The sequence below is a fragment of the Myotis brandtii genome, unplaced genomic scaffold (assembly GCF_000412655.1).
Source record: "Myotis brandtii unplaced genomic scaffold, ASM41265v1 scaffold247, whole genome shotgun sequence".
NCBI classification, from domain to species: domain Eukaryota; kingdom Metazoa; phylum Chordata; class Mammalia; order Chiroptera; family Vespertilionidae; genus Myotis; species Myotis brandtii.
Window position 1 is genome coordinate 2,237,505 of NW_005359352.1, and position 9,178 is coordinate 2,246,682.

A 9,178-nucleotide genomic window follows, 5' to 3' on the forward strand; every position below is an offset into this window, starting at 1 on the left:
CGCAGGAACGGCTGGGCTCCCAGTGAGAGAGCCCCACTCGGTCCCCTCCACGCGCTGTCGTCACGGCAACACGACTGCGACTGCCCGCGGGTGGCAGTGCCTTCCCTTCTCGGGACCTGCTGGTCCAGGAAGCCGGGACGTGGGGTTAGAGGGCGGAGGCCCGCGAGGCCGGTGGGGTTTGGGAGGGAGACCCGTCCACCCTGCTGCTGGCTCATTGTAGTCCTTTTTGTAATTTTTTGTTTCTGTATTTTTAGGGCTTTTTTAGCTTTTTTATTGTTGCTGGTTCATTTTAAAGGAGCTGGTCCGAGGCCACAGCACAGCCCTGCCTCGGCCGGAACTGGTTTGATTCAGGTCAAGGGCACAGGCCCGGGTTGCAGGCTCCATCCCCAGGGGGAGGCATGCAGGAGGCAGCTGATCAATGGTTCTCTCTCATCATTGATGTTTCTCTCTCTCTCCCCCTCTCGCTTCCTCTCTGAAATCAATAAAAATATATATATTTTTTAAATGTAGGAAACATTTCCCTCCTCAGAGACTTCAGGATCCTGGGACAGGAACCAAGTGCACCCTCATTAGTATGTCAATTTATGCACTTGGGTCTGAAAACCCCACTGTCAGGGTTGAACTCGGTTAGGACCTTGGGCGTCCAGGAGGCCTAGAGCCCGGGGTGGGAAGCCTGGCACGGAGACGGCCCTGGAGAGACGAGACGAGCATTTCTCCCGATTCTTTTTTTTTTTTTATATATTTTTATTGATTTCATAGAGGAAAGGAGAGAGAGAGAGAGAGAGAGAGAGAGAGCATCGATCGGCTGCCTCCTGCTCACCCCACACTGGGGATCGAGCCCCCAACCCGGGCCTGTGCCCTGACCTGGATCAAACCGTGACCTCCTGGTTCCTAGGTCGATGCTCAACCCCTGAGCCGCGCCGGCCGGGCCTCCTGGGTTGTGGGTGGAGCGGCCGTCACAGAAGGAGCAGGACCACCAAGAAGGGACCCTCCTGAGCTCCTGCCCCGGCCCCTCCCCCACCCGCCTGGTCCCGGGCTCAGCAGGAACCGACGCCGTGGGGTCCCCCGAGCACTAACTCCGTGAGGGGACGGCGAGGCCCCGGCCCCACCCCCCTTGTTCTCCTGGAACCGGCAGAGGGTGATGTCACCACGGCCCCCCCTTCTGCATCAGTGACTGACAGACATGACAGTCGGGATGAAAACGCAGGGAGGTCTGCCTCCTCGTTTCTCACGTCAGCTCCACACTCAGCACACGGCTGTGCAGCCCTCCGGCCACTCATTCATCAGAAGGAAATCGTTTGAATTCACAAGATTCATGGTCCACTCTGAGCTCTAGCAGAAACGGTTACGGGAATCCCCCTAATTGATCCAGTTCGCACGTTTCAAATTTCCATCCAATAAGACTCGGTGTCGCCGTGGTGTCAGGGTTCCATCCAGGGGTCAGCTGCCTCCAACCAGGAGGAAAGGCAGAAGGGGCACCGACCACAGAGAGAAAGTAGGTCTTCCTCCTCCTCGCTCCGCCCACTGTACCCGCACCCCTGCCCTCCGGCCTGCAGGCCCGCCTCCTCCCACCCACCCTCGCCTGAGTATCCTCACCCTCCGCCCTTTCCCCAAATGTCCACGGGGTGGGGGGGGAGTGGGGAGCGAGCTCCAGGTGGCACGACCGATGCCTCTTCCACTGTTGCTCATTTCGATGGCTTTGTCTCCAAACTGGAGGAGTCTCAAGTGTCCCTAAACGTTCCTTCTGTCCCTCTCCCCGCCCCAGACCTTCACCCCAAACACAGTGTGGACATCATTGTGTTGTCAGGTCCACTGACTTAAAAAACAAGGGAGCCCAGCCCTGGCCAGTTTTCTCAGTGGTTAGAGCATTGCTCTCCCCTCCCCAACCCTCTCCCCCACCCCCTGAGACCAAAGGGTCACAGGTTCAATTCCCAGACAAGGGCACGTGCCTCGGTTGCAGGTGCGATCCCCAGCCCCCGTCGGGGTGCGTGTGGGAGGCAACCAACCGATGTGTCTCTCTCACATCGATGTTTCTCTCCCCGCCCCGCTTACTCCCTCCCACTCTCTCTAAAAAATATCCTGGGCTGAGGATTTAATTTTTTTAAAAAAAGAAAGGGGCCGAATCCGGGACAGGTGCCCTGGCCGTGTGATGGCAGACAAAGGGCTTTTCTAAGGAGACGGGGGTGTACCTTCCACCTCCGCCACCTCGGCCTGCAGCTCTGAGCCGTCTGATTGGTCGTTGTAAGTGCTGCGCGTGCGGTGAGTGAGGCCACTTCACACGTGACCATGCAGAGAACCCGTCCCAACATCACGTCAAGAGACGGGCAACACCTGCTGGGAAGGGCTGGGGGACCGCGTCAGGATTACACGCCACTTAGTCTAGACCAGCCGTGGGCAAACTACGGCCCGCGGGCCGGATCCGGCCCGTTTGAAATGAATAAAACTAAAAAAAAAAAAGACCGTACCCTTTTATGTAATGATGTTTACTTTGAATTTATATTAGTTCACACAAACACTCCATCCATGCTTTTGTTCCGGCCCTCCGGTCCAGTTTAAGAACCCATTGTGGCCCTCGAGTCAAAAAGGTTGCCCACCCCTGGTCTAGCCCTTAACAATTAATACACAATAGAAATGTTTCATCTATGTAAGACATAAGGGGAAAAAAGAAAAAGTTTACAAAATACCTCTCACCAACATCTCAGAAAAGATTAGTTTGTAGGATATATGCTGAGAGGGAATTAGTAAGAATTATCTTTTCTCTGAAATTCTTTTTGAGAAAGTTCAACTGGCATGAAAGGTGTACAGAAATAACTTAATGAAGGAAAAGCTTCTCTAAGAGGGCCCTCTTGTGGAAGAAATCAGAATTGTTCACATAATTTCTTATTAAATAGCAGGTACACATGAAATTATTTAACACAGTAATTCTAACAACTTATTAAAATAAGAGTCAAACAGAGTACAGTTAGGCTAGTAAAAAGGAACCAAACTAAGTTCTAGATAGCATGAACTCTGAACTTTTACTAAAACACTAGCTGTAAATTAAAACATTTCTTCTTCAATATTTTAATACAAGCACAAAATTTCATTCCAATTTAAATGGTCTAAAATCCAAATGTTACCTATATGTTTTAATACATATAAGATAGCATACATATTACAATAAAGTAATGGCAATAATACTATTTACTTGTTAAATAACCCCCCTTCCCCCAAATGTATCTCATTTTAAAAATGTCTCCTCTGAAATTTTTTTTGGGGGTGGGGTGGGAGAGTGCTAAGCAGGTAGGGAGAGGAGAGAACATTAGATAAAAGCACAGGATTTAGTATTAGGATTAACAAACTAATTTCCAATCTTTAATTTATATTGATCCTGATATAAATAGATACTTTTAAGGAAATATTGGTGTACACTAAGCATATTAAATTAAACTAGAGGCCTGTTGCACGAAAAGATTCGTGCAATAGGCCTTCCCTTCCCCTGGCTGCCGGCACTGGTTTTCCTCCGGCACCCGGGACCCAGGCCTTCGCTCCGGCCGGAGCCACCTTCAGTCTTCGCTCCACCGCTTGGCGCCTACGTATGCAAATTAACCGCCATCTTTGTTGGCGGTTAATTTGCATATCATTCTGATCAGCCAATGGTGGGCATAACGAAAGTACGGTCAATTTGAATCTTTGTCTATTATTAGATAGGATATCACAATCTCCTGCAGGTCAGGTATTTACTAGTATTATAATATCTATGGCTGAAAATTACACGCTTGGAGTGTTAGGAAACTTGCCCGCGGTAAAAAACCAAGTTCTAGGTATATCCATCCATCTGTCCATCTCTGTATCGGGATTCACATGCACTCACCTTACTAATTTGTTCTGAAAATATTCCAGAAAGTAGTGACATAATTACAAGACAGAGGTTCACAACATTTGCCTTTCTCTGGGGGTGTTTTGTAGGTCTGTAATCCTGTTTCCCTATTTGCTTTCCAACAATTTGGGAAAGTATTAAATTTGAGGGTGGTGGTTAGCTATTCCCGAGTTCCATCAAGGATGATAACCCCTTCTGAAATTTTGTGTCAATCTTCTTTTGTGAACTTGTTTCAGAATCAGAGTAAATAAAGGACAAAAACAGAAGTGGTAATAATGGTTCCTTAGTGCAATCTGCCAGGTATTCAGAGGGACAAGTAGGGAAAAAAATGATTTCTCCTTGTTTCAAATGATGTAGGAGAGTAAGAAGAAGGGTAAGAATATGTATAGGTAAATGACAGCAAACATGAGAAGAAAAAAAAAACAAGTAAGAGAGAAAGAGAACTACCATACACCTACTCTAGTATGTATTCTTTCACTATCATTTCTGGCTATTTAAAATGTGGTTAGTGATTATGGTCAGTCAGCAACAAATCTGTCAAGTACACACTGCATAAAAATAGAGGAACTTTACAACAGGGTTGGCAAAACAGTTATAAATAAAAAGCATTAAATGATTTTCAGATCAACACATGAAAAAGGGAAGCAGAATGGTGCAAAATATTCCCGAGAAAAGTCAGGGGTTGTACCAAGTAAGATTGGTATGGGAACACCTGTCTAAGGTGTGCATATGTGGGGGATATGAAGTAGAGATCTAAGTGGGTATTATTTATAGGTAACAAAATCTAGACAAGCAGCTCATCAGAAATTAGTTATCTGGACAGTATAATGTGGCCATTTTTGTAAAAAATTACTTAGTGACTCAAAGATTAAAAACAAAACCTCCTCCCAAGAAACTTTCCTATTCTCTAGAGTAGTCAGCTCCATTGGAAATATGAATATTTCTGCTACTACTAATAAAATGGATCATAAGAGAATACTCTGTTATCCTGCATCTAATCTTAGTATATCTATGTGAACAAAGGCTGTTGGAAAAATATTTCTCACTATGTCAAGAGGGGGTTAAGCTTGGGAGAATGCTTACTACAAAGCCATCATGATTTCATGATACTTCTGTAAACGTAATACAAACCCATAACTTTAAGTTCTTAAAACTTGATTCAAAAACAAAACTCTGGGCACCAGGATCAAATATTGTCTTGTGTGACTTCACTTAAAGCTCCATATAGTATCTGCACGATGGTTCAATTTCTTCATGAAATCTCTCTATACCGAACAACCAGGCTCAATCAATAAAGCATGGGCTCTACAAATATTTACCAACAGAACACACAACGGGCAGATTGGCTTCCTCCACACTCCCACGAAACGAACACTGACAAGGCCCCTCCTTTAGTAGCTAGTTTCATATCCAGCCGACCCTCTCCCTGCCGCCTTCCAGTTTGGGTACTACAGCTTTGGTTTCTTTTCTTTGCTGTATCCCTTCTATACAAGTATTCAGAATGACTACTGCTACTATTGCCCCTGCTTTTTTTGGTGGGGAGGAGAGAGGGAAGGAACTTTCCATCTTCCAAGCCTCTGGCATTGCTCATCAAACCTGACCTTGAGCTCCTTTTGGCTAGGTGTGTTTATGTTTGCCTGTGCTTATTTGCTAGCAAAATTGGTTTTTCCTCCAGTTTCTTCTAGCCATAAGCTTTTTCAAGAGACTTTGAAGAAGCGGCTTCAGAATAATGAAGCTCCTATCCCACTTTCATTTACTCTTTCCATTCATCTGTACAGTCCTGTCTCTATTTCCGAAAATCTGACCTGTAGTGACTCTTTCCACGAAAAGATACTACTAAAAGTTCACTTTTACACAACAGGTATGTTTGTGAAAAGCTAAGTGTAAAGCGAATCACATACTGCCCAAAAGGAGCAGAATCTAAGAAAGTACAAGAATTGATGGGAAAGGATACAAGGGGACTTTGAATACATGAAAAGTTTTAAAAATCTGCAACCAATATGGCAAAGTATAACATTTGTTTAACAGGAATAGTGGACACTTGTATGTTATGTTACTCTTCCTACTTATATATAATTAAAATTTCATACTTAGAATTATAAAAGACCTAAATGAAGCAAATTATAAAAATCATAATGTAAGTTTTTGTTAAAATTTTTTCAGTTTTGAAGTGTAATTGTTGAATAAACTGTCCATTTTAAAGTGTACAACTTGCTGAGTTTTGACAAATATATACATCTTTTGTTCCAGCCTCCGGTCCAGTTTAAGAACCCATTGTGGCCCTCGAGTCAAAAAGTTTGCCCACCCCTGGTCTAGATGATGACTTAACAGGCAGATGTCCGTGACCAATTCTACTGTTTTCCTCGGCATGGAATTACAGCGTGCACTTTAAAGAATAAAAGTGTCTGCAAAGGCATCTGCCTTTTGTGACAAACTAGAGGCCCGATGTGTAAGTCCGTGCAAGAGCAGGCCTCCCTCCCAGCCCGGCTCCGTCCGGAAGGACGCCGGGCTAGTTAGCAATTACGCTTTTATTATTACAGATACCAGTTTGCAACGTGACGCTGTCCTGCTTTATGCAACTGGTGAACATTTCCGTTCAAAGAAATCTAAGGATCAGCCATTTTACCAAAAATGCAGCGGGGGACCCCGTTTTTCAAACTCGCCGCAGACTGCGCCTCAGCAACGCGGCCCCGCAGTTCCCTGACCTGGAGGGAATGAAACGTCCCGGCCGAGGCCACAGTCCATCTCCCGGGGACATGGGGGGGATCTGTAACGCTCTCAACAAGAAAGAAAATGGAAAATAAATAAGAGCCGGGGACCCGGGGAGCAAGAGTGAGTGAGCGCGGGCTCTGCCTGGGGCTCCATGTGTCAGAGTCTGAGGGGGAGCAGGGACGGGACAGGGCGGCACCGAGGTCGACGGCGGATGTTCAACTTGCTCCCACCCGACGTCTCCAGGGAAACGCCACGTCTTTGGAAAGGCGATCCCGGTAAGAAACCCGTGGCTGAAACGGCCCAGCAGGACGCTGTCGGGGAAAGCCTGACACTGTCATCTGCAGACAGGACCCTCGCCGTCTCCAGGAGGCCAGAGCCACGGCCACCCACACGGGCCACGGCCACCCCACACGGGCCACGGCCACAGGCCTTTCCCAGCGCTCAGCGTGGCTTCACTCAGCGTTGTGTGAACACGCAGGTCAGCACCCAGCACCTGCCCCGTGAGAATTACTAGTCAGCACAGCGTCTACCAGGTAATTGGATGAGCTTCCATTTATACTAAGCAAGTAATCGGCCCTTTTATCAGCTCAGAATCAGATGCGATAAGCATTTCCCCATAAACGTACCCAGCTAAGGAGACTGTTCCCATCACAACCGCATCCATCAGACCAGCCGCAAATTGCCGGGACTCGGTAAAACCCCGAGTCGGTGCAAGGATTACTTCTGCTCCTGATGGATATTGAAGATAAACGCACGCTGCTCTTCCCGGAAAAGAGTGTGGGTTCATTTCAATGTTAATTAACACCCAGAGTTCTTGAAAATTACAAAACCTTTAAAAGCTCGGAGTCATCAGTATTCTTCTTCCGAGTCTCAAACTTTTAAAGATTACCAAGGGCAAGTCCGGGCCGGTGTGGTTTTCAAAGTACGACAACCACCGTCTCAGAGGCTCCAGAGAATTGAGCTCCCCATGAGGGCACACACCCGGTTACAGGTGCCCCGGCTTTGGGGGGGGGGCCAGAGCGGCCAGGAGGTCGGGCGCGGTTCCCGGTCAGGGCGCATCCGGGGCCATCTCCACGGCGAGGACCCAGACGCGCTCCGGCAGTGAACACGGCAGCTTCGCTTCGACGGCTCTTCCTTCATCTTTCTCTCGCTTTCCTTTTGGGCTTTAACGGGCCCAGACCTGTTGCTTCAGTGCAGTTCGTGGGAGGAACCGCTGGTGGGGGCCCGTGATGTCCTGTAGAAAGAGCCTCACCGACCGGGGCTTTTATTATTACAGATACCAGTTTGCAACGTGACGCTGTCCTGCTTTATGCAACTGGTGAACATTTCCGTTCAAAGAAATCTAAGGATCAGCCATTTTACCAAAGATCCCGCGGGGGACCCTGTTTTTCAAACTCGCCGCAGACTGCGCCTCAGCAACGCGGCCCCGCAGTTCCCTGAGACCTGGAGGATGAAACGTCCCGGCCGAGGCCACAGTCCGTCTCCCGGGGACATGGGGTGGGGGGATCTGTAACGCTCTCAACAAGGAAGAAAGAAAATGGAAAATAAACAAGAGCCGGGGACCCGGGGAGCAAGAGTGAGTGAGCGCATGGAAACGCAGGTGAGCCCGTCCCATGAGCCCGGGGGGCGTCGAGTGGCCGGGCGCGTCTCATGAAACCCTGATCGGCTCCCACCCCCACGCTCCGTCCGTGACCTTGGTCAGGCGTCTCTCCAAACTGCGATGTTCGATCCCCGCTTCTTGTTGATGGTCTTGGCTGTGCGTCCTACACACCCGGAGCTGCTGAACCTCCTGAACCTTCCCAGGACCCGTGGGGCAGCCTCTCCAATGACCCGTCCACGGCTCGGACACCGAGACGCCGGAGGCGAAGAGCCTGGAGGAGGTCCCAGCGCTCCGAGGTGGCGGGACCCCCACCAACACACCGCCCGGTCCCCGTCTGTCAGCTCCTCCTCGGAGGGGAGTTGGGGGACGAGGGCTCCCCCCACCCTGACCCACCGGCTGCTACTGCACGTCCTCTCCATGGATCCACCGCAGGGACTTCGGGGAGGAACACGTACGGAAAGACCACTCGCCATTCGTCCTTGGACCCACCCGTCACCCAGGGAACGGCCTGCCCGCGGCACGGGCGACCCTCTCATCTCAGGAACCGTTTTCCCGGAACCGTGGAGCCTCCTCAGAGCGACAGGAGGCCTGAGAAACCCGCACACGCCGGGCGCCGCCGGCTCTGCGAAGCGCGTTGCTCTTTCCCCCGAACACGCAGAGAACTGAGCGGCGGGCCGTATGTCGAGTCTGGAGTCGGATTAAAAGCAAATAATTAAAGCATCTCCTCCTCCCTCCAGACTGCGCGGTGCTGCTGGGAGGACACGGGGCGGCCTGCCGTGTGCTGACGGCTGCCATGTGCGGACGGCTGCTGCCTTTTCATTTCCAGGAAACCAGCCATCTTGTTAGCGGGATTGTGTCTGGACGTTGTGTTTTCTCTCGGTGGGTGCCAAGTGTTCAGTCAGAATTCATCTCGCCTGCCACCCCCCCCCCCCCCCCCCCCCCCCCCCCCCCCCCCCCACCCCCCCCCCCCCCCCCCCCCCCTCCCCCCCCCCCCCCCCCCCCCCCCG